Source organism: Pelobates fuscus, chromosome 5 (genome assembly GCF_036172605.1).
Source record: "Pelobates fuscus isolate aPelFus1 chromosome 5, aPelFus1.pri, whole genome shotgun sequence".
NCBI classification, from domain to species: domain Eukaryota; kingdom Metazoa; phylum Chordata; class Amphibia; order Anura; family Pelobatidae; genus Pelobates; species Pelobates fuscus.
This window is the reverse complement of record NC_086321.1, coordinates 104,572,091-104,598,633: the sequence shown is the minus strand read 5'-3', so window position 1 is coordinate 104,598,633 and position 26,543 is coordinate 104,572,091. Positions and strand designations below refer to the sequence as shown.

The following is a 26,543-nucleotide window of genomic DNA, read 5'->3' as shown; positions in this document are numbered from 1 at the left end:
AAAACAAATATAAAAATGTAAAAGTATTCTTTTTTGTTTTGTTTTGTTGCAAAGCTGGCACTCATTATTATTATAAATTCCATACACTTGGTATTTGGATCTCATGAAGGCTAGGGAAAATAAAGTTATTTCAAAGACACTGAAAGAGACATACACATTTTACTACAAAATTTACAATAAACATTAATTTCCATGTGTGCTTTTAGCTTTGTCTCACAAGTAAAGACATTCAACTTTCCACCATTAAAATCCCAGGATAATATAATCTTCATAGGAATGATTGAAAATTGCAAATCTGTAGTAATTGTGCAATATACCGTGTGTGTATATATATATATTATATATATATATATATATATATATATATATATAAAATATATATATATTTTTTTTTTAGAGGTTGCTCTGTTTCTATCAATATGACTGGTAATGACTGCCTTTAATGTACCTTTAGTGCAATTACTGCCAAACTGGCATGTTGCTCTAGTGACCAGTATGTAAAGGTATTCAGCTAATTAAAGAGCACCTTTTAGACTCTTGATGCAGTCTGGCATAATTAGTCTGTTCCTTTGAGAGGTTGACCGATGCATGCCGAAAAAAAATTAAATTTGAGACTACTATGTCCGAATGAGGAAAGTAATTGATCTGTCCCCTGACAGGCTGTCTGTAATAAGACAAAATGTTCATCACACATTCTGTGCATATCGGTATTTGTGGTAAGGCAGGGGAATTATGTAGCATCTTAAAGGGATCTATAGCTGACAATTAAGATTACTCATAAGGTTTCCTGTACGTGCTCCTCTGCTGCAGCTGCCTGCTCCGTGTCCGTGATGTTTAACATCACAGGTTTAAAATAACAGGACCACAGCACCCAGACCACCCAGATAAAGTGGTCTTGGTGAACATAGTGTTCCTTTAACTTATATTTGGGTTTGTTTGTCTGTACGCATGTATCTCACAATATCGGTCTTGTGTATTTATCACAATATGTATGTGTATGTATATACATACAAGGTGTCTTTCACGGCTACATGCAATTGTGCCTTTTAGATATATTTAGTAAACAATAAATTGAAAAAAGGAAAAAAAAATAATAACAAACATCAAAGATTGATATGTTTAATGTCTTCTTGTAAATGCACGAAATCTTATTAACAAAATGGAAAACCTAGCATTGCTGTCATGTGATGACCAGTGTGATTAATTCTAATTAATAAGGCAGAACCATGTTGTGATGATAAACATCAGGGAAGTTACTTTAAAGGAAAACTCTCATTATTCTTTGTTATTAAAAATAAACAATTACAGTGGGACCTCGGTTTACAAACGCCTCGGTTAACATAATTTTCGGTTTACAAATGAAAATCCATTGAAAATAATGCCTCGGTTTACAAAGTTTTTTCGCAATACAAAGGAAGTCTCCCCAGGATGCTTTGCACCTGGGAGGTTTATAGCACCGCCCCCTGCATACTGGAGCTTGTGGGTAGCACGGGGCGTCAGGTGTGGAGGTGTTGGAGCGGCTTTTGCATCGAGTTTTGGAGCCATTCTGGACATTTTTTTCAGTTGCTTTGGGACTTTTTGGTTCATTTCTCATGCTGTGGAAAGGTAGGGAGATGAGCTTCGTTGTTTTCATGCCTTTTATTGTGTGTTCTGCATTGTGGGTTGGTTTCCATGCCAGCTCATTTTGACTTTTTTATGACCTCCAGAACGGATTAATTGGTTTTCAATGCATTCCTATGGGAAACCGTGTTTTGCTTTACAAATGTTTTGCAATAAGAAACGTCCCAGAGAACGCATTAAATTCGTAAACCGAGGTCCCACTGTACATGTATTATAGCCTTTGTGTGTATTTTGTAATTTATAGAGTACATTTAACAGTACATTCCATTTTACAATGTATTTCCTAGTTTATTGTATACTGTGGGGGGCATCTTAAAATTCTCTTTTGTCAAAAGCATTGCATATCTGTTAAGACTCTACTCCGTTTAAACATTTGGAATTTATTTTTGAGATTCCCATCTCTTGTGCGTGATGTCTGGATCCGAGTCCAAAAACCCATTTGGTGACCTTTTGTGTTCTACATGGTGCTACATTAATGTGTTGAAAACCTCCTCCATACCTTTCAAAATTGCAGATGGACAAAGAGGGCCACTTTAATTTTAGGAGTGTTTGTGGGGGTGTGGCAAGGGGCAAGCTGTCCTGAGAAATTTTAGGTGACATACTAATTGCAATTTATGCTTCTAAAATGCAATTTAGAACAAGAACAATGGCCTTGATTTAATATGTTTTCCAAATGATTCAATAATGTTAGAGATACATCTAAACTAAATGATTTATCTACAAAATTCCTATAGACTTTAATGGTGACTTCTGTAGTTAAATCATTTTGAAAGTTGAACTTTTTCTAACCATATTGAATCATTTGGAAAGCTTATTAATGAAACACTATAGTGTGAGGAATGCAAACATGTAATCCTGACAGTATAGTGTTATACAAACTATTTAAGTCCCTTGCCTCCTTTAGATCACATTGGAAAGGTAAGTTACTTACCTTCTTTCCCCAAACAGTGCCGGTCTTGTCATGGCGTGCTCCGCCTCCATGGCTTAGATCATCAATTTTGATGATCTCAGAGAAGCCAATGCTTTCCTGTAGCAATGCATTGGGACGCTATTGCGCATGTGCAGCAAATGCCGCCCAGCACCAATCAGCAGGTCATCATAAAGATACATTGAATCAGTGTATCTCTATGGGGAGACCCTGAATGCCGCAGCACTGACACAGGAAGCACTTAGAGTGGCCGTTTGAGTGACTGCACCTAGAGCAATGTAACCAACAAGTAATGTAAACACTACCTTTTCTCTGGAAAGGCAGTGTTTACAGTGCTAAGGCTGCAAGGACCATACTATAGACACCAGAACCACTACATTAAGTTTTAGTGGTCCTGGTGGCTGTAGTATCCCATTAAGTCAAGGCCACTGTGTCAACATGTCTTATTTACACAGTGTGATTTCTGAAAACATTTAATTTAGTTTACAGACACATTTCTGCATTATTCATATGGAGTTGTGGTATGCACTCAGAGACACCAATAATATGGAGATCCGAGAAAAGATTTGTGATTAAAAACTAACTCTAGGATATCTGCATTTGCTTTGAATAGATGGGTATTGCTTCTGTAAAAATGGCTTCCTGCTTGAAGTATGAGTAAGTTGACAAAACCCTGAAGTAAAGCGTTTATTTATGTGTATGCATTGAAAAAAAAAAAAAAAAACTGACACACGCACGTTTTACTTTAAGTAATAAAAAAATCTTACAATTTTCCTGTAAGTGGTTGGGTGCTTTTACAAGGGACAAGCTAAATAGTAAATGGGGGATATGCATATGTTAAACATAAATAAATTCTTCATGTAAAAGAAGAAATATGGGATCACACTGGTGATAATGTGAAAGCTTTATGGGTAGAAATTTGCACATGCCAGATGACAGGTACTAAATTAATTACAGGGATACAAACTCTGCACCGTTAATATTAATGGGAAAGAACAGATTTTATTACAGATTGAAAAAGTGGTGCATCTGGGCCTGTTTTTAATTATGGGAGATATTAATTACCCTACATTGATTAAAATGAATTTCCTATTCCTATTTTTTTTTTTTTTTAAATGTTTTCCTAGGAATAATACATTTTTACTTATGTTACTGTTTGTGTAATCAATGACTGTAATAACAAGGTTATTATTACGGGCCTGTTTTCAGAAAAAATAGAGGAGCTTAGCGGACCTATTTGAAGCCCAACCTATGCAAAGAGTATTAATTATGGTGCTTAAAGTGTTCCTTTAAAAAAAGGGATGTGACATTATAATGGTAGATGTTAATTATGAGGATTTGGAGAAGGCAGCGCGGAAGCGCCTCTATAGAGGCTGGATTAACCCTAGTGTAAACATAGCAGTTTCTCTGAAACTGCTATGTTTTCAGCTGCAGGGTTAACACTAGAGGGACCTGGCACCCAGACCATTTCATAGAGCTAAAGTGGTCTGGGTGCCTATAGTGGTCCTTTAATACTGTTCCTTGCATAGGAAATACAATCATAGGGATATGCTATGCTTGCCTCTGCTTATACAAGTACTGGGAGTTGTACTGCATTTACCAGAAATTCCTGTTGTGCCCATAAAGTCATGCTGTACCTGAAATATATAGGATAAGCTCAACACCTTCATATAAAGTCATAAAATGTTCCTTTATGAATGTGCCATTGTCTATAGATTTGCATAAAGCACTAATGATGTTAAGTAAAGTTAAAACAGATAAAACCCCAGGGTTTAATGCTTACATGCAATGACACTTAGGGCTGGCTGAGCATCACAGGAATTGTTACGAACATCTGGTGGATTTTGATGTTTTTGTGGTCAAACAAGCTGTTTCAGTTTTGTTTTATTTTAGCTAACACGCTCCCTTTTCTGGAACACATCAATGATTTGCATGTTTTCATTGATATTTCCTGATGCCCCAGTTCTATCTTTGCTGATTTTATGCCTGCAAATATTGGGTGTGGGGGGGGGGGGGGGGTACCTTATATACTCGAGTATAAGTCGAGTTTTTCATCACATTTTTTGTGCTGAAAAACCCCAACTCGGCTTATACTCGAGTCAATTGTCTGTATTATGGCAATTTGCATTGCCATAATACAGACTGGGGGCTGTTGGGGGCTGCAGAAGCGTTTACTTACCTCTCCTGCAGCTCCTGTCAGCTCCCTTATCCTCTGCGCCGGTCCGTTCGGCACCTCTGTCAGCTCCCAGCGTAAGTCTCGCGAGAGCCGCGGGGACATAGTGCGGCTCTCGCGAGACTTACAGTGTGAGCTGACAGAGGTGCTGAACGGACCGGCGCGGAGGAGGAGGGAGCTGACAGGAGCTGCAGGAGAGGTAAGTAAGAGCTCCCTGCCAGCCCCCTCATACACAGTGCCCATCCACTGGACCACCAGGGAGTGAGAGCCCCCCTCCCTGCCATGTATCAAGCAGGGAGGGGTGACGAAAAAAAAATTAAATAATAATAAAATAAAAAAAAATAATTAAATAAAATAAATAATAATAATAAAAAAATTAAATAATAAAAAAAAAATGTAATTGCCCACCTCCCACCAAGGCTCTGCAACACACACACACACACACACACACTGCACTCATATACACACACGCTGCACTCATATACACACACGCTGCACTCATATACACACACGCTGCACTCATATACACACACACGCTGCACTCATATACACACACACGCTGCACTCATATACACACACGCTGCACTCATATACACACACGCTGCACTCATACACACACGCTGCACTCATACACACACGCTGCACTCATACACACACGCTGCACTCATACACACACGCTGCACTCATTCACACACACACAATGCATTCATTATTTTTAGGATCTAATTTTATTTAGAAATTTACCAGTAGCTGCTGCATTTTCCACCCTAGTCTTATACTCGAGTCAATAAGTTTTCCCAGTTTTTTGGGGTAAAATTAGGGGCCTCGGCTTATATTCGGGTCGGCTTATACTCGAGTATATACGGTATTTCTGTAACCTGCCAATTGAGCTTATGTTAATGGGAATAAGAGCTATATAATAAAATAGCTACTCATTAGTCATTATTCCACTAACGTCAACTGACATACAGCACGTTTACTTATGTTTTCTCTTTTCCCTTATGTAAATGATTCAAATTAACCTTTTTTGTTTTTTTATATAGAATATGCTAGGTTAAAGCAGCTGTCACCTCAAAATTGTTTTTCTCCTATTGTTTCATTTTCTCTTCCTCTTTCAAAATCTGTTCTTCTTTTCTTAATTTCTGATCTATATTCCATGTAAAACACAAGGCAAAGTAGGGGGGTACACTTGGCAAAGTGTGGAGCTTAAGGCAAGCTGCACTTCCTTTGTCAAAATAGTGAAGCTGACCTTAAAGGGACAATAGTCACCAGAACAACTACAGAACAATTTGTTCTGGTGAGCATAATCATTCTCTTCAGGCTTTTTTCAGCAAACACTTACAGCCTAGGGATACCTCCACTGGCCATTCCTCAGATGGTTACTAGAGCTGCTACCTGGGGCAGTGCATGCACCCTCTGCATGGAGACACTGAACTTTCCTCATAGAGATGTTGATTCATCTCTGTGTTTGGCTTGTGCTGGCCCCTGATCTGCCTCATTGATAGTCTCAGCCAGTCCTATGGAAAAGCATTATGATTGGCTTTGGATCAACACTTCTGTTGATGTAAGCCAAGCAGACAGATCAGAGGCAAAGCCAGCAGTGGAATAAAAGTAACATTTTACTATATTTAAGGGGGTAAGGGAGGGCCATGGGGGCTAGATGGTGTTTTTAACACTATAGGGTCAGGAATGCATGTTTGAAGCTTCACTTTTTGTCAAGATTTGGCAAGCTTTGAGGTGACAGAGCCAACTATCTTAAAGGGGTACTATCACTTGTTTATTCTGCATGTTTTCATCTTTATTTTGTCCCCTTGCTTTATTACATCTGGGAAGAGAGTACAAAGAGAATATATACTTACCTAATACTTGCCCTCCTCACAGTGTCATCTTCACCTTCTTGCGAATAAAGCCATCAAGGCTTGTGTCATCTTAAAGTTTCCTAATGCAATCGAAAACAAGACGTGGTATTAAAGATCTTGTGAAAAACGTCTCTATTTATCAGGCTATTGACAGCTGATGGGAAATGGCAAGATATGTCAAATGGACATAAAGCTCTACAATGTACTATATTTTAAAACATGTTTTTGCATACTTGAAGCAAAGTAATTCCTGTTTTGTCTCCTCTTTTGATTGTCGGAATTTTAGTGAAATTCAAACACAGAATATACAAGTTTTGAATTAAGTTTATATATCAACAATCTTTGTTAACAGAGATAATGCATTCATTTTGTAAAATGGAGTAGATCACTAAGGGCAGTTTGTTCCATCCACACTTCTAGAAGGCCTTTCTAAATATATCCTATGTCTGTTTCATCATCAACATTATTGCTGCAACACACTCACATTTCTAACATAATATACCAGGCAAACATAATTTCACACAATAGACCTGCAACACCATCCTGTAATGAGGTCACCTTGTACGGTGGTTTCCCACCTCCGCTCTCAGGCCCGTGCTGCCTACGTCTCTGTGCTAGCTTCTCATGAGTCTTATCCTTGTGCAGGTGACTGAGGATATATTGCTCCGCTGGCTCGGGGTAAGGTAAAATTGGAAAGGGCATGGGTATCGTGTATGTTCTGTCCTACGTTTCACTCCAACCACTCCCCATGTGTAATCACTACATAGTGAAAAATGTATTAGTTCCGTGGGTCTGTTCATTTTTGGTGGACAGTGCTTTACTGCTTTAGTTGCTCAAGGATTATGCAGAGGAGTATGTAACCTAATCTAGGATTGTCAGGTCTCTTGAGCATTATCTATTCATCAAGTATTAACAAAGATAGAAAATAAAACTTAAAACCGAAACCTATAGTACTGTACTGTATATTTAAAACATAGAACCTCTTCCTCTCCTACTCTGGTGATATGTTAGTGCGTCTAGGTGTGTTTGGTTACATATGTATCCCATTTACCTTGGGCCTCCTCTGCGGCTAAATTTGGTTTGACATATTTGCTAGCCATACATTCGTATTCCCAATTCAGGGAGATTTGATTGAGCAGTGCATGCTTAGTTGGTGGGTGTGGTTGTTTCCACGCCCTGGCAAGGGTAACTGCCGAGATGAGTACTTGAAAGATTAGTTGTCTCTCTTTTTTAGGTCTGTGAGTGTTGTGCATAAAGAGGACCCCTTGTTCTGGCATTGGGGTGTATGGTTTACCCAATAGACCAGCGATAACTCCCTCCACCATTTTCCATTACAGTGCGAGGACTGGGCACGACAACCAGTGCAACCCCTCCAGCATGTGTGCGGTGTCCCTGGGTACATCTTGGAGAGCCTGTCTGGTACCATGTACCACCTGTATTGGAGCTTCCTCATAGTCTCCAAATGTGACGCGCATATGAGCTACAAATATTTGTTTCCAACTTTGGTTATCTATCGTGTGTCTCAACTCTCTCTCTGACAGGCTTCCCTAAACTCATCGGGTGTGTCCGAGGTTGACAACATCAGAAGGGTGTAGATCTGTGTAAAACTTTCGGAGGTTTGTCTGCGAGGCATAGGTGTTCTAAGGATTGAATGTGAGGCACCTCTTGCCCTCCGGATGTGTCTGTAGTTGAGGCAAAGGATTTTAATTGGAGGTACGAGAAGATTGTCTTATGTGGCAGGTCGAACCTGTCTTGTAACCTGGGAAGGCATAGCATTGCATCCCCTTCGTATACCTGCCCAAGGTGTGTGCATCCCCCCCCCACCCAGCGTGTGTAATCAAATGTTGGGACACCCGCTGAAATGCTGCGTATTGGTATACCCCGAGCTGTTGGTCCAACCATGCCCATGGAGGTCCTGACCGGCTCCCAAGTTTTTTGCATCGCTGCCGTTATCAGAAGCATGTCTGAATATTGTGGTCTCAGGTGTTTTGGTGTCCAATATAAAAATTGTAAACCCTGTTGCATGCCAATTGTGAGTCTATGTAAACCAATTGTGGGGGTTCCGAGGCTGTATTGGAGACCGCAACTGCTGTCAACAGTGCCGCGTTATGATACATTTTCACGTTTGGTAGACTCAGTCCCCCTCCCTTTATCGTTTTTTGGAGAATTCTTGTGGCCACCCTCACTTTGCGGTTCGCCCATATGAAACGGACAAAGAGTTTCTGTATCGATTCTAAGTCTGTTCCGGGAAGTTAAATCTGTATAGTGCGCAATAAGTATTGGAGTTTGGGGAGTAGTGTCATCTTAACTGCTGCTAGTCTGCCTAGCCATGATAGGTATTTGCCCTCCCACACCTTGATTGTGTCTGCAAATTGTTTTAATAGTTTATTGTAAGTGAGTTTAAACAGGTGTGGTAAGTGGGGAGGGATGTGGATCCCTAGAAAGGTGATGTGGTCTCGTCTCCAGTCAAACAGGAATGTGTCGCTTTAGTTTGTCAGTTTCTTTGCATGAACTTGCAAACCCATCGCTTTAGATTTTAAGACATTGAGTTTATAGGAGTTGAGCCCGTATTCTTTAATCGTGGTCATAAGTTTCGGTAGTGAAATGTGGGGTTGGGTGAGAGTAAGGAGGACATCATCCGCAAATACATTTATCTTGAATGCTCTCTTTCCAATATGCACTCCATGGATAGAGCTCTGTTGTCGGATGGTCTCTGCCATCAGCTCTAGGGACATTACATATAACAGGGGGGACAACGGGCATCCCTGCCGTGTCCCATTGGTTATCGAAAAGGGGTCTGATATAAAACCAGCCGTCAGCACCTGTACTGTGCGTGTGTAGGCGGTTTGCCGGGCTTGGGTAGTGTTATTATGTGTGCCAAACTTCTGAGGGAAGTTTTTGGTGTGTTACTGATTCGTTGAAAGCATTTGTAAGGTGCAGGGCAAGGGCCTGCTGGAAATGTTTATAATAACAGTTGCCTGGGGCTTTCTCAGCGGGCAGGGAAGCTATGGCCTTTATTACTTCCCCTTCCGTGATTGATGCTGAAAGTTGTGTGGCCGTGAGGTTTGGTAGGTGGACTTTGTCTAGGTATGCTGCAATGTTTGAGTCTGTGGGTTGCGGTACGGTCAGGTCATCACTGAGGTTGCAGAGTGATGCATAATATTTTGCAAAGATATTGCTAATGTCTTTGGGAGCCACTATTTTGTTTCCAGTGGGAGAAAGCATGTAGCCAATTTTTTGGGTTGCCTGTTGGGCCCTAATTCTTTGGGCTAGGAGTTTTCCCACCTTATTACTCGGTGAGTAGTTCTGCGCCTTCAGTCTATTCAATTGGTACTTTATTTTATGCAGAGACAGTTGCTGTATCTGTTTTGTAATATTTGTGATACGTTCTTTGTGTTTCGCTAGGTGTGAGTTGGTTTTGTGCCGTTAAGCAATAGAAGTCCGTCTGGTATGTTAGCAGTTGCGCTTGGGATCTCATTTTTAGGAAAGACAATTAACAATTCCCTCAGTACGGGTTTGTGTGCGTGCCATAGTGTGTTCAGGCTAATTTCATCATTAGCATTTTCCTTGAAATAGTTTTTTTTATTGCCTCTTCAAGGTCCTGCCAGAGCGTGGTGTTCAGCCGTGGGCTCCTGTGGGTAGGGTCATAGAGGTCTTTGAGGGTGAGAACAACTGGGGCATGGTCTGACCAAGTAATTTGTTCTATCTCACAGTAGGTTATTTGGTATAGACCAGAGCCTGCCTAGAAAGCCGTCAATGTGGGAGTAGGTGTTGTGGACATTGGAGATGAAGGTGTATCATCTCTCCCCTACGTGAGTGGCTCTCCACACTTCATACAAATGGTAATTGTGCAGGAACGTTCTCAATGCTTTGCTCTGTTTTTTGGGGGTTTTTTTGTGGACTTGTGCGTGCCCTAGCGTGGGGTATGGTCGTGTCTATTGTAGGGTCGAACACGTGTTTAAAATTCCCACAGATGATTGTAGTTCCTTGTTGGGTGGACTGTAAGAGTCATCTGACTCTCTGCTGCTATCAGAGGGTTGTTAGTGCTTGGTCTTCCTCCATGAGGGATTGATCTTCTGCACTTCTGTCGGTATGGTGTGTGTGTCAATACCCAAGTTCCTGAGGATCTTGGTACCTTCCTTGGGCGACTGTATGGTAGTTGTCCTACCATTCCTCTGCACCACTTGTCACACAGGGTATCCCCATCGGTAAGGCAGAAGGTGTTGGCGGAGTTGGTCCATGAAGTCCTCCTGAGCTTAAGCGTAAATGGCAATGCAGAGATGTTGGCGTACATCGACGTAGCTTGGTAGGTAGGCAGCAATGCGTTATTGTTGCTGGCCTGTTAGCTTTCATAATTGCTTCCTTAATATGGAAGTAATGTAGGTGAACCAGTACGTCCAAGGAGTGTTGGCTGGCAAGAAGGATGGTTTCAGCACTCTGTGTGCCCGATCCATGAGCAGCATATCTTGTGGGAAGTCCGGGGTTAAGGCCTTAAACAGCCCTGTGAAGGTCTGTCTGCCCCACCGTTTCAGCGATAGCTCTAATACAGAGGTTATTGCGCTGGCCAATATCCTCCATATCCACCGTCTTCTACTCTTGGGCATCCATTCTGGCCAGGATGTTTTCCACCTTAGCTGTTATGGGAGTTTGCATGCTCCATCATCTTAACCTCTATTGCGGACGTCCTGTCTCCCAAGTACCGCAGGTTAGTGTGCAGGCTTTCGAGAGTATTGTGGAACATGGTTTGGAGTTTATCCGCCATAGCATCCAGTATGTTCTGGAGTATGCCCTAAGTAATTGGCAAGTCTGCGGCAGCCAGCTCGCGGAATTAATTCTACGTCGCCGCCATCTTGGGTCTCCTCGTGTTGAGATGCTCAAGTCCCCTCACTTGGCAGAGGGGACTGACTAATTTTGAAGTTATGTGAGGGCAGAGTTACAGGCACCTACACAACAATACCACACTACCATCTCTCATCACTTGTTTATTGCATGTGATGACATTACACAACACCAGAAGGCATCTTAATTAGTCCAATGAAAAGAGATCATCTGATTTGCGCTCATTATACTCTAGAAATAATACAAAAAATGCAGCATACAACACTGCTTTCCTTCACATTTCAGAAGCACTGTAAATTATGAGTCACCATCTGCAGTTAAGGGGTTAATTTATTAATGAAGTCGATTTGATTTGTTTTGCCTATTACCCCTTTTGAGTTGCATGACGTAGAATAGAAGATGCATGATTCATGGGAGTCTTCTTATTTTAATTCCACAGTTATGTGTAGCAATACCAGCATCTATTTCACTGCCAGAGATGCTGTGTCTTCTCTTTTTGATTTGTTACTAGTCGGCAAAATTATCTGCCCTCGGTCATTCCTACTACTGCAATTCTGAGATTTATTTCATGAACTGAGCTAGCAACATACTTTTAAAGTGGAATAATTTTACAGCTAATGTGGTACATTTTGAAATGTTCGTTTTTAGAAATGATTGCAAGCTGATACTAAACTGTGAGAGCACATGTTGCACTATTTGATGCTATATCTATACTATTCCTCAGGCAAGCTTTCTCTAGCTTAATGTTTCACCACTGTAAATGTCATTCTGTTTGTGTCTTAATAAGACATTACAAAGTGACGGCTGCTGGGAGGCCATACTTTTTAAGCTTTCCATGCTGCTTAATTCATGTTTTCTCTATCCCTCTTATATATTACAAAGCTATAAAAATGTAAGATTCAACACACTCATAAAACAGCAATAGTGTCTGTTAATACTCTAATATTCTGCTATTCCACACTGAGATTTATATGGCATTCCTGTGTGTGTACTATATTGCGGTTGGAGAACAGATAAAAGGACATTTATCAAGAGAATAACTTAAGAGTTTGGAAAAAAAAAATTAAAACCGTTAGTGAGAAGGTATTGAGTCACTTGATGAGCAGAAGTAAATAGGGAACATTTACACAAATGTACACACACACATATATAGTAGATGGCCATCTACTCTCCATTCCCTGCATCCTGCAGTGGCCCCCTCCCTCCCGCCCCCATCCCATGTTGCTGAAGGGATTAAAACCCCCTCAGTGAGTTACCTGAATCCAGCACCGATGTCCCTCGGTGCTGGGTCAGGCTTCGCCCACGCTCCTCACCCGCTGGCTGACCTAATTCATATGCGCGGAAATGGCAGCGTGCGCGTTAGACCTCCACATAGGAAAGCATTATTCAATGCTTTCCTATGGGGATTCCAGCGATGTTGGAGGCCCTCATGCATGGCGTGAGGACGTCCAGCGTCGTTTAAAACACTTTTCGTCTTTTAAGAACCCTGGAATTCCCTCTAGTCTAGTGGCTGTCTGATAGCCACTAGAGGAGGACTTAACCCTGCAAGGTAATTATTGCAGTTTATAAAAACTGCAATAATTACACTTGCAGGGTTAGGGGTGATGGGAGTTGGCACCCAGACCACTCCAATGGGCAGAAGTGGTCTGGGTGCCTGGAGTGTCCCTTTAAAGAATTCTGTGAGCTGTAGGCCATCAACATCTTAAAGCGGCACTGTCATGCCGAATCTCGTTTTTTTTTTAACCCCCCTCCCGCCTCCACTACATCCAATTGACCCACTAGTCACCCCCAAATGCCCCTAAGCCCCCCACATTACCTATTTTTTATTCTTTATTTTCTGCCCCGATCTATATTCAGGGCGCCGCCATCTTTCTGTGGGTAGGTGAAGTCCCTGTGGGACACGTCATCTGCCCACACTAGACAGACTGTGAGATTCCCGCACATGCCCAGTGAAACACCTGGACATGCGAACGGTAATTTCACCTATTAATTCATTCATTCATCAGACAGACGAATGAATAGAAAAAATCAGACGAACAAACTAACACTGAGTATCAGTGTTCGTTTGTTCGTTCAGTTTATTACAAGGAGGGAGCTACCGGCACGTTTATTTATTATTATTATTGCCATTTATATAGCGCCAACAGATTCCGTAGCGCTTTACAATATTATGAGAGGGGGATTTAACTATAAATAGGACAGTTACAAATAAACTTACAGGAACAATTGGTTGAAGAGGACCCTGCTCAAACGAGCTTACATTCTATAGGAGGTGGGTAGCTCCCTCCTTGTAATATGTAAAGACAGAAGCGGCAGGGAGCAGTGCTCCCCACCACTTCATAAGCCCCCCAGGTTCCCCCTCACTCTATGGGGGTCAATATGACCCCCATAATAGCACAAGGGAGATTAAAATCTCCCCAATGCCCCTACTCGCTATACCGCGAGTAGGGGCATGTCCACTAAACAGTGAGCAGCCTCTGGCTGCTCACTGTAAAAAAAAAATGGTAATAAGGGGGGGACACGACCTACTGTCCTCCCGCCTGGCCCCCACCCCTGCGCGTTGGGTGGGGGCCCTAATAAAACAATAAGGGGGGGGACCTACTGTCCTCCCCCCTGGCCCCCACCCCTGCGCGGTGGGTGGGGGCCCTAATAAAAGAATAAGGGGGCGGGGACCTACTGTCCTCCCCCCTGGCCCCCACCCCTGAGCGGTGGGTGGGGGCCCTAAATAAAGATAGGGGGGGAACCTACTGTCCTCCCCCCCGTCCCCCACCCCTGAGCGGTGGGTGGGGACTCTAAATAAAGATGGGGGGGGACCTACTGTCCTCCCCCCCTGGCCCCCACCCCTGCGCGGCGGGTGGGGGCCCTAAATTAAGCCCCCCCCCTCATCAAGGTGACTAGGGGTCCCAAGCCCCTAGTCACCCCCCCACCCCACCCAAAACATTCTATCCCCTACCTACCCCCTTCACCCTAAAAATAGTGAGGGGGGAATAAAATAACTAACCTGTAAAAAAATAAATAAACTTACCATTTGACGTCTTCTTTTTTCTAAATTCTTCTTTCTTCAGCCCCCAAAAAGACCAAATAAAAATCCATCATACCCGTCGCACTTTAAAAAAAAAAAATGAGCGCAAAAAAAAATTAATCCATGTTCACCCATGGAGGGCACGCCGCGTACTGAGCTCCGCAGGGCGGGTCAAGGCTTATAAAGTTCTTGAAAACCATCCAATCACAGTGCTCTGTGTCATTTTACACAGCGTGGGAAAATTCCAAAGAACTTTCCCACGCTGTGTAAAATGACAAAGAGCACTCTGATTGGCTTAAACCAACCAATCAGTGTGTTCTAAGCCTAATTGCAGGGCGGGGCAAGGCTTTATAAGCCTTGACCCGCCCTGCGGAGCTCAGTACGCGGCGTGCCCTCCATGGGTGAACATGGATTAATTTTTGCGCTCGTTTTTTTTTTTATTTTTTTATTTTTTTAGTGCGACGGGTATGATGGATTTTTATTTGGCCTTTTTGGGGGCTGAAGAAAGAAGAATTTAGAAAAAAGAAGACGTCAAATGGTAAGTTAAATTTTTTTTTTTACAGGTTAGTTATTTTATTCCCCCCTCACTATTTTTAGGGTGAGGGGGGTAGGTAGGGGATAGAATGTTTTGGGTGGGGGTGGGGGGTGACTAGGGGCTTGGGACCCCTAGTCACCTTGATGGGGGGGGGGTTCATTTAGGGCCTGTACCCACCGCTCAGGGGTGGGGGCGAGGGGGGAGGACAGTAGGTCCCCCCCCCCTTATTGTTTTATTAGGGCCCCCACCCACCGCGCAGGGGTTGGGGGCCAGGGGGGACGACAGTAGGCCCCCCCCCCTTATTGTTTTATTAGGGCCCCTACCCACCCACCGCGCGGGGGGGGAGACAATAGGTCCCCCCCTTATTGTTTTATTAGGGCCCCCACCCACCGCGCAGGGGTGGGGGCCAGGGGGGAGGACAGTAGGTCTTTAACCCCCGCGCGGGGGGGGGGGGGTTTATTAGGTTTTTGTTTTTTTTTTACAGTGAGCAGCCACAGGCTGCTTACAAGACATGCCCCATCTCGCGGTATAGCGAGTAGGGGCATATTATTTACTAATACCAAGTAATCTTTACTTAGTATTAGTAAATTTGGCTGAAAGACCAATTTAGTTCTTTCAGCCTTTTAGTAGATAGCTCCCTGATACCGTGGGAATTAGGGAGCTATCTACTATGCGGCTGCAAGTTGCAGCCACAGCAATGAATAGGATCGGAGTTTCATTCATTAGAATGAAATTCCGATACAAACAAAGTACCGAATTGCATCCTAACACGAATGGAGAAACTCTTCTCATTCTGTTAGGATGCAATTCGGCAGTTTTGCCGGCGTTCTGTCTAAGTGACAGGACGTTCGGCAATACTGACAGGAAGCATTGTGGGAACAGGGAGGAAAGCTAGGGATCATGGGAAAATTGCTCTGACCAGCGGAAATGAAGCACACTTTGCTCCTCCGCTGGTCTGAGCTGGTCAAGTGGAGAAATCCTCCATAAGACAAAGAGTCCCTACTTTGTCTTATGATTTTAAAGATAACTAAAGAAGACAGGAAGAAAATAATAACAGATCCTGAGAGAGGGGGAGAAGAGGAAGAGATTGAGGAAAGGTAAGTTCGGCATGACAGTGCCGCTTTAATTTAGAGGACAACTGTCACCTCAAAACTATTTTTTTTTTTTAATATATATAAAAATCCTGTCTCAGATTTTGAAAGGAAATAAAAAAAAAAAAAATGAAGTGAATGGAAAACAAAATTGGAAAAACACAAGTGTATAACTCAGGGCCAGATTGACAGTCCAGTGGGCCTGGTGCTGACAATTATGACGGGCCTAATTACAGAATCATATCGACCAAAAACACTAAAACACTCCCAAGCGTCATATATCTGATGGAGATGGTGCTGGAGAGAAAGAAAACAGCAGCTATAAGAAAACACATACCCTATGCTAATCTCCCTCTAATTTATGTTTTCATCTTTCAAGTAAATCCATAACCCCTAACAGCAGTATTTAGTCAAGCAGGAAGTCAATGGGCACGGTAAAAGGGTGTGCCACTGACTCAAATCACATAACCTGCCACAAAAAGAGGACATGTCTGCCCAAAGAATTGGAAGGCCAGCCTGGCATGAATTCCTGCCAATCATGCAGCTGGCCAACTAAGTGCATACTATGCAGACAGCACCCTGAGCATGGCATAAATGTGCCTAATGATGCGCTTGCTCAACGCTTTCTAAGGACTGTCTCCTAGTATTCGCTGGTCCACTTGTCTCCTTACCTTCTTACTAGGAGGCAGAAGCTCCTGGTATATAGTCTGGGACAGAGTAAAGGTGTATGTAGTGAGTGTAGAAGAAAGGGAACATGCCACAGTGTTAGAGAGACCAAAGTCAGCATGACCTAAACTATATTCATTGTCAGCCAGTCCACACAAGTTTTGTTCCCATTCATCCCTCTTAAGTTTCCATACTTAAGCAAGAGTATGTGAAAAGTAGTTAGGGTTGTCACCTTTCTTGGAAAAACATACCGGCCTTACTGATTTGCATAATTAATTATGTATGGGTGACATCACATGACGTAAATCACAATGAGTAACATAAGACAAACCATAAGAGAAAATGCTGTAAAATCACCAAAAAAACTGCCGTATATACTCGAGTATAAGCCGAGTTTTTCAGCACATTTTTTGTGCTGAAAAACCCCAACTCGGCTTATACTCGAGTCAATAGTCTGTATTATGGCAATTTGCATTGCCATAATACAGACTGGGGCTGTGGGGGCTGCAGAGAGCGTTACTTACCTGTCCTGCAGCTCCTGTCAGCTCCCTCCTCCTCCGCTCCGTCCGTTCAGCACCTCGGTCAGCTCCCAGTGTAAATCTCGCGAGAGCCGCGGCTTACAGTGTGAGCTGACAGAAGAGCTGACCGGACGGCGCGGAGGAGGAGGGAGCTGACAGGAGCTGCAGGACAGGTAAGTTACAGCTCTGACAGCCCCCCTCTCCCCCCCACTGATCTACCAATGCCACTGGACCACCAGGGAGTAAGAGCTCCCCTCCCTGGCCAGCTAGCAAGCAGGGAGGGGGGACTTAAAAAAATAATAATAATAATAATAAAAAAAATATATAATATAAAAAAAATAAATAATAATTAATAAAATAATTAAATATAACAATCAAAATGCCCACCCCCATCAACACATACACAAACACACACTGCATCACACACACACTCACACTTCATTCATATACACACACTGCACTCATACACACACTGCACTCATACACACACTGCACTCATACACACACACTGCACTCATACACACACACTGCACTCATACACACACACTGCACTCATACACACACACACTGCATCCATATACACTGCACTCATACACACACTGCACTCATACACACACACTGCACTCATACACACACACTGCACACATACACACACACTGCACTCATACACAAACACTGCACTCATACACACACACTGCACACATACACACACACTGCACTCATACACACACACTGCACTCATACACACACACTGCACTCACACATACACACACTGCACTCTTACACACACACACTGCACTCTTACACACACACACTGCACTCTTACACACACACACTGCACTCTTACACGCACACACTGCACTCTTACACGCACTGCACTCATATACACTGCACTCATACGCACACACTGCATTCATACGCACACACTGCATTCATTATATACACACACTGTAAATAAATATTCAATTAATATATACACAAACAATGCACTCATACACACAGAATGCACTCATACTGCACTCATACACACACACTGCATTCATACTGCACTCATACACACACACTGCATTCATTATATACACACACTGTAAATAAATATTCAATTAATATCATTTTTTTAGGATCTAATTTTATTTAGAAATTTACCAGTAGCTGCTGCATTTCCCACCCTAGTCTTATACTCGAATCAATACGTTTTCCCAGTTTTTTGGGGGTAAAATTAGGGGTCTCGGCTTATATTCGGGTCGGCTTATACTCGAGTATATACGGTACTTGGTTTGATTCTGCTGTATAGATGGATTGCTCCCAGTGTCCCCATGTCTCCCAGTGCCCTCATGACTCAGTGCCCCCATGTGTCGATTACTCCAGGTCTCAGTGTTCCTATGTCTCAGCGTCTCAGTGCCCCATGTCTTCCAGTGTCCCCTAGTGTCATGTCCACATGTCTCCCAGTGACCCTATGTATCACAGTGTCTCAATGCCCCATGTCTCCCTGTGTCCTCCAGTATTCCCATGTGTATGTCCCCATGTCTCCCAGGGTCCCCATGCCACTAGGAACATGGGGAGACCTGGGGACACAGGGAGACCTGGGGACACAGGGAGACCTGGGGACACAGGGAGACCTGGGGACACAGGGAGACCTGGGGACACAGGGAGACCTGGGGACACAGGGAGACCTGGGGACACGGAGACACCAGGGACACTGGGAGATTAGGGGACACTGGCTGGGACACATGGAAGCACTTGAAGACACTAGAGACACTGGCTGGGGGACATGGGGGCATTGAGACATGGGGGCACTGGGAGACATGGGGACACTGAAACACCAGGGCCACAGACCCTAGGCACACTGGCTTGGAGACATGGGGCATTGCGACACTTGGGGCACTGGGAGACATGGGGGCATTGGGAGACATGTGGGCATTAGGAGGTACTGGGAGACTAGGGGGCACTGGAAGACATGGGGACAGTGAGACACTGGAAGACATGGGGACACTGAAATACTAGGGGGCACTGGGAGACACCAGGGACACTGTCTGAGAGACCTGGGGACACTGTGTCCCCATGTGTCTTTGTGTCCCCAAGTGTCTGTGTCATAATGTCTCCCAATGTCCCTTAGTGTCTCAGTGTCCCCATGTCTCCCAGTTTCTTTTATCATAAAGTATCTCATGCAGCCTTTCCCCCCATACCTCACTTCCCTGAGCTGTGAACTGTCTCTGCAGGGTGGGGGTTGCTGTCTGGACTCTCTGTAGCTGCTCCCCTGCAGATCAGTGAGTATCGATAGGCAGGGAGGGATATGCTGTAACTTCCTATCCCTGCCTCTCTCCACACACAGCGACCCCTACTGGCAGGTGCTGGTATTGAATTGTAATCTCTGTTTATACTGAGAAAAATACCGGCATTTGTATTGCCAGTATGACTGCACCAGACAGGCAGCCTCAAATACTGGCTGTGCCAATAAAATAAAAGCCTTGTGGAATCCCTAAGAGTAGTGTGTAAATAAATAAAAAAAATAAAAATACAAAAATGTTTTTTTTTTTTTTTTTTTTAAATCAATGGGCCTATTTCATGGGCCTTGGCCTGGAGCTGCAGCTCCATCAGCCCCTATGTTAATCCAGCCCTGGTATAACTGGATCTTCTGCCATATGCGTGCACCTATGGTTGGACAGTGTTTGAAAACAGGCAGTCTATGTGGTCTTATCTACTTAACTTTCTGGACAGAGGCAGGGAGGACCAGATAGACTCATTTGTTTTCAAACACTGCATGACCCAAGGTGCATGTATATGGCCGAAGAATACTGTCATATACTAAAGGTAGGGATGAGTTTTTCTCTCTCTTTTTTTTTTTCATCTATTTCAATAAAATAAACTACCGTATTTCCTTTGATGCACAGATTATTTTATTAAAAATAGTTTTGAGGTGACAATTGTCCTTTAAGAATCCTGTGTTGTGTAATTGTATCTTCAAAACAGTCTTCCACTACTATAATCAAGCACAAACAAAACCTACAAAGATTATCTTTATTTGTAAGATGGAGTAGATGGTGGGCTGCTTGTTCCCACAGGTTTTTTGGGGATTTCTCTACCTGACACTTATTTTAGTGAAAAATGTGTATTCATGCACAACCAGCCATCAAACTGGTATGCAAAGAGCTTCCCTAACACTCAAACCGCAACAATACATAATAAAATATATACTAGCTTATATAAAATAAAAACTGCAGCGCAGTAGGGGAAAAAAAAATGTATATACAAACGGTTATTTAGTCAAATATAAAGTGGTAGAACTGAACGGTATGTTCTTTAATGATGTAACATCCTCTGCCATCGTGTGAAATGCTCTCCCGGACACGTCTTTATAAAGGATCGAGAACATGTCTGAAACGTTGACACTACACAAAGAAAATTTGTTAATTTTTTCACTTAAGACCTTTGAGTGCCCACTTTTCTTTGTCAAAATATTTGTGTGTGTGTGTATATATATATACCGTATATACTAGAGTATAAGTCGACCCGAATATAAGTCGAGACCCCTAATTTTACCCCAAAAAACTGGGAAAACGTATTGATTCGAGTATAAGACTAGGGTGGGAAATGCTACTGGTAAATTTCTAAATAAAATTATATCTCCAAAAAATTATATTTATTGAATATTTATTTACAGTGTGTGTATATAATTAATGCGGTGTGTGTGTGTGTATGAATGTGGTGTGTGTGTGTGTGTGTATGAATGAATGAGGTGTGTGTGTGTGTGTGTATGTGTGTATGCATATGAATTTTTTCGTCCCCCCGTCCCTGCTTGTTAGCTGGCCAGGGAGGGGGGGGCTCTCATTCCCTGGTGGTCCAGTGGTGTGCACTGTGTACCTGTAACCTTAAAGGATATATATACTGCAGACTGTCAAAGAGCATATTCGCACTGGAAGAAGGCTTTATAGCGGAAACGTGTTTGCTGCTTCTAATATATAATTGTTGCTTCTTTTTCCTAGGTTACTTATTGGCCGTGAGTGATACCTATCCTGGACTGTGTGTTATATGATTTCCACTACCATTTCATTTAGTGCCCATACTCTTTTTTTATTATTATTTTTTTATTTGTTCTCAATTGGTTTAATTTTGCATCAATACATTTTTTTGTGCTACAATTTGGAGTTGTGTATCCTATCCCTCTGAAGGGGTTCCTATAGCCATAAGAGGCATCCTTGAGCCTTTCCTACAGAGCCTGGCACAGCTCTAGATCATGTGAGTGGAATTTTAACCCCCATCTTCCTGCTACATATGTTTTACAGTTCATAACTTAGTATATATTTGACTAAGTACATGTTTGAACATCTTTTTTTTCCTCCCTATTGTACTAATGGATTTTACTGTATGTAAACTGGTATAAATTTCTTTCATATATATTGGATATAAGAATACTTTTTTATACATATCTGTGATTTAGTTACTTCATCTGCAAAAGTGAGTCATTGTGGTGATTGACTAGCAGAGGGGACATGATAGCCTTATAAAAATATATTCAAATGCAATACAAACCATTGTCTGGAAATCTACGGATAAATAGGACTATACAGAGAACACAAGGTCTCTCATATGAACTGCAAGAAAGCAGATTTAGTCTAAGGTAAAGGAAGGTTTCTTTGATTTTTTTTTTTTATCATCTTAACAATACAGATGTGTAAATTTATGGACATTCTGGAACTGGAAAAATTCTCTAAGTCTGCTATGCTTTCAGTTTGGTTATTCTGGCCTTAAATTTGAAATTCACCTTAAATTCTCACTTTAGTTAATAATCCTGTTACTGTGTTTAAAAGAGAACATGTTTACATTTTACGCCAGATTTGAATAATAGTAGCAGTCCTCTGTCCTGTACTTGTTAAGCCTTAATTGTAAGCTCAGTTGCTGAATAATATGCTTGATAAGTATGGACTGAATTGTACAGCTCCTTTATGGTTTTTAAGCGATTGTTGGAAATATACAGCCTCAAGAACATAAAAACATTGTGTCAGCAAGCATTTTTTTCTTCCAAATTAGGATTCAGAGTTTGTGCCAAGTAACTAAGATTCAGGTAAACTCTGGGGAGTTGAATGCAGAGATTCAGCACTATTGCACTTTGAGCAATTCCCATTTTCTTATTCAGTATATTTAATGACATATTGACTAAAGAATAGCCCTGCATTTAATAGAACAAATAGTTGAGCAGTTTACATTCCTTAGACTTTTTGGTGTTCTTGTATACGGTTATATGACCAAAGATTAAATATATTGTTTCATACCTAAATTATCTATTCTGTTTTCTTGCTCTATAAAAGAAGATCAGTGATCCGACTCTGTAGTTATTATTATTTTTATTATGTGCCCCATGTCCGATGGTTAGCAGTGTGAATGTAAATAGCTAGACTGGAGCCAAATTCACGGCAAGACAATATCGATCAACATATTTTTATTTATTTTATTAGGAATTGTTTAAATTCCTAAAAAAAAAAAAAAAATTAAAGTTCTTTACTGTACTTCTTGTTTTTGCTATGTTTTAAATGTGACCCTTGCATTATTTCCTTCTTATAAACAACTTATATAATTTAATTATAAAGTATATAAAATTCAAAGAATAAATACTTACGGTATTCACGTCAGCTGTGTGGTAAAACAAGTATAAATTCTTATCCTTTTTTGAGCAGTGTCTGTATACATAGTTACATAGTTACATAGTTACATAGTTACATAGCTGAAAAGAGACTTGCGTCCATCAAGTTCAGCCTTCCTCACATATGTTTTTTGCTGTTGATCCAAAAGAAGGCAAAAAAAAAACAAAACCCAGTTTGAAGCACTTCCAATTTTGCAACAAGCTAGGAAGAAAAAATTCCTTCTTGACCCCAGAATGGCAGTCAGATTTATCCTTGGATCAAGCAGTTATTACCCTACATTGAAAGATTATATTCTTGAATATTCTGTTTTTGCAAGTATGCATCTAGTAGCTGTTTGAACATCTGTATGGACTCTGATAAAACCACTTCTTCAGGCAGAGAATTCCACATCCTGATTGTTCTTACAGTAAAAAAACCTTTCCTTTGCCTTAGACGAAATCTTCTTTCTTCCAGTCTAAACGCATGGCCTCGTGTCCTATGTAAAGTCCGGTTTGTGAATAGATTTCCACACAATGGTTTGTATTGGCCCCGAATATATTTGTATAATGTTATCATATCCCCTCTCAGGCGACGTTTTTCTAAACTAAATAGGTTTAAATGTGTTAACCTTTCTTCATAGCTGATATGTTCCATTCCTTTTATTAATTTTGTAGCCCGCCTCTGCACCTTTTCTAGTGCCATAATATCCTTCTTTAGAACAGGTGCCCAAAATTGCACAGCATATTCAATGTGTGGTCTTACCAGTGATTTATAAAGAGGCAAAATGATATTCTCGTCCCGAGAATGAATGCCCTTTTTCATGCATGACAATACCCTACTGGCCTTGGCCACTGCTGATTGACATTGCACATTGTTGCATAGTTTGTTGTCTATAACAATTCCCAAGTCCTTTTCGTGTGTTGTTATCCCTAATTCGCTTCCATTAAGGGTATACGTTGCTTGTGTATTCTTTACGCCGAAGTGCATAACTTTGCATTTTTCTACATTAAATTTCATCTGCCATTTGAGTGCCCAGTCCTCCAGTCTATCTAAATCCCTCTGCAGCAAAGTAATATCTTGCTCACATTGTATTATTTTACAAAGTTTTGTGTCATCTGCAAACTATACAGTTTTTATGATGTATTGCTTAACCCCTTAAGGACACATGACATGTGTGACATGTCATGATTCCCTTTTATTCCAGAAGTTTGGTCCTTAAGGGGTTAAAGCTGCTGTGTCACTTTTGGGTGGGGTTTGTATATTTTGCAAAGACCCCCGAAGGTGACATCTTTGCTCAGTGATCAGCCTGATTCTGGGGCTAAAGATATAGTAGACTTAACCTAAAGTTGTCCCTGTGGGTGCTGCCATCTTTTTTTCTTCCACTCCTGGTTCTTCATCTTGTGCATGTGAGACTACAGCAGACTTCTCCTATTTCTTAGACATCACCTTCCTTTTACAATGTTTTTGGTGAATATATGTGTAGCGGGCCCTGGTTAACCCAGCTGGCTACCCCCGCTAGTAGGGAAGGAAGAGACCAATTTTCCCCAGTAACTGGACGGCACTCAGTTCCAGGGGTACAACAACAACTTTATTGGCCACACTTGGCTTTCTACTCTCCCAATGCAAGGGCGTGGATCACAGATAAAAGATAATGTCCTGGGGGGGGAGGGGGGATCGCACAACGGAACCGGAACTCCAGTCTCTTTGTTCCCGCCACTCAGTGTCCCCTCCCCGGGTCCTCCACCTCCAAGGGGCCTGTGCGCGGAACAGGCACTCCAGTCCCTTTGTCCCCAGCTCCCGCCACACAAATATAGGTTTTCCCACTTCCCGTGCCAGGGGGTCTTCTTCCGCGAGTGCTTCACCTGGGCAGCGTTTGTCTAACGAACGGGCGGCTAAGCAGGGTCTGCACACGCCGAGGCTTCCCTTGCGGTTTGCATGCAGTCACGCCTTCCACCCCATCCCAGTAGTGGAACTAATGTAGTTGGTAGTTTTCTTGCACTAGGACCCTGGTGCAAGAAATAGTTGTGGGCCCCCCCTCTAACGCAAGAGTGGCAAAAAAGAGAGATCCCTATCTGTTCAACACCTATGATGCTATGCCAGCTGGGGATCTAATATATGGCCATCCTTACACGGTTGTATTTGTTAGCAGTGTTTGAATTTAAGCATGTTTTTGTATAGAGTATGTGTTTGCATGTAGGGATGTATTTGTATGTACTGTTACCATTGGAACACAGCGGTGTACTTGTGTGTAGTGTTTGCGTTTGAATGCAGGGATGTGTCTGTATGTAGTTGGCTTTTAATTGCAGGTGTGCACTTGTGTGTAGAGTTGGTGTTTAACCCCTTAAGGATGCAGGACGGTTCAGGACCATCATCGGCATTTTTGCCTTGCCGACCGACGACGGTCCTGAACCGTCCTAAATTTAAGATGTACTTACCCGATCGCCGTCGTTCCCCCGGCGGCGATCGGCGGTGCTCCCGGTGTGGGGAGACTGCCTGCAGCCCAGACAGTCTCCCCATGGCGAATTAGGACCCCTGTGGCCATGTGATCGCCCAACAGGGCGACCACATGGTCACAATAGGTGTCCTAGTGTCTGCCTGCAGGGGGACTGTCTGTGCTGACAGGCAGACTCCCTGCAACTGTAAAATCATTAAAAAAAAAAGTTAAAGTGAATAAAAAAATTATTATTATATATGTGTATATATATATGATATATAGACCTATATTATACCTATATAATATATGTCTATATATCATATATATAATGTCATGCTAAGTGTATTTTTATATTAATATGTACATATATTAATATAAAAATACACTTATAATTAAATTACACACGTGTATATATATATAATATATATAACTATATACCGTATATACTCGAGTATAAGCCGACCCGAATATAAGCCGAGGCCGCTAATTTTACCAAAAAAAAATGGGAAAACTTATTGACTCGAGTATAAGACTAGGGTGAGAAATGCAGCAGCTACTGGTAAATCTCTAAATAAAATTAGATCCTAAAAAAATTATATTAATTGCATATTTATTTGCAGTGTGTGTGTATGAGTGCAATGTGTGTGTATGAGAATGTAGTGTGTGTATGAGTGCAGTGTGTGTATGAGTGCAGTGTGTGTATGGGTGCAGTGTGTGTATGAGTGCAGTGTGTGTGTGTATGAATGCAGTGTGTGTGTATGAGTGCAGTGTGTGTGGGCTCTCGGCTCTCGCGAGATTTACACTGGGAGCTGACAGGGGAACTGACCGGACCGGCGCGGAGGAGGAGGGAGCTGACAGGAGCTGCAGGAGAGGTAAGCGCTCGCTGCCAGCCCCCAGTCTGTAATTTGGCAATGTAAATTGAGTATAAGCCGGGTTGGGGTTTTTCAGCACAAAAAATGTGCTGAAAAACTCTGCTTATACTAGAGTATATACGGTATATTGTATATATATATATATATATATTATTATAAAATGCAAATAATAAGTACCGTATATACTCGAGTATAAGACGAGTTTTTCAGCACATTTTTTGTGCTGAAAAACACTCACTCGTCTTATACTCGAGTCAGTTGTCTGTATTATGGCAATTTTCATTGCCATAATACAGACAAGGACCGGGGGCTGTCAGGAAGCTGTTACTTACCTTCACCGCAGCTCCTGTCAGCTCCCTTCTCTCTCC

The 26,543-nt window shown here is 42.2% G+C and overlaps 1 protein-coding gene across 1 annotated transcript in view; it reads left to right on the top strand.

Annotated features, from left to right (window-relative positions):
* DTWD2 (DTW domain containing 2) overlaps nt 1–26,543 on the top strand; it is a 233,619-nt gene that overhangs the window by 133,558 nt on the left and 73,518 nt on the right. The gene's annotated exons all lie outside the window — the stretch shown is intronic.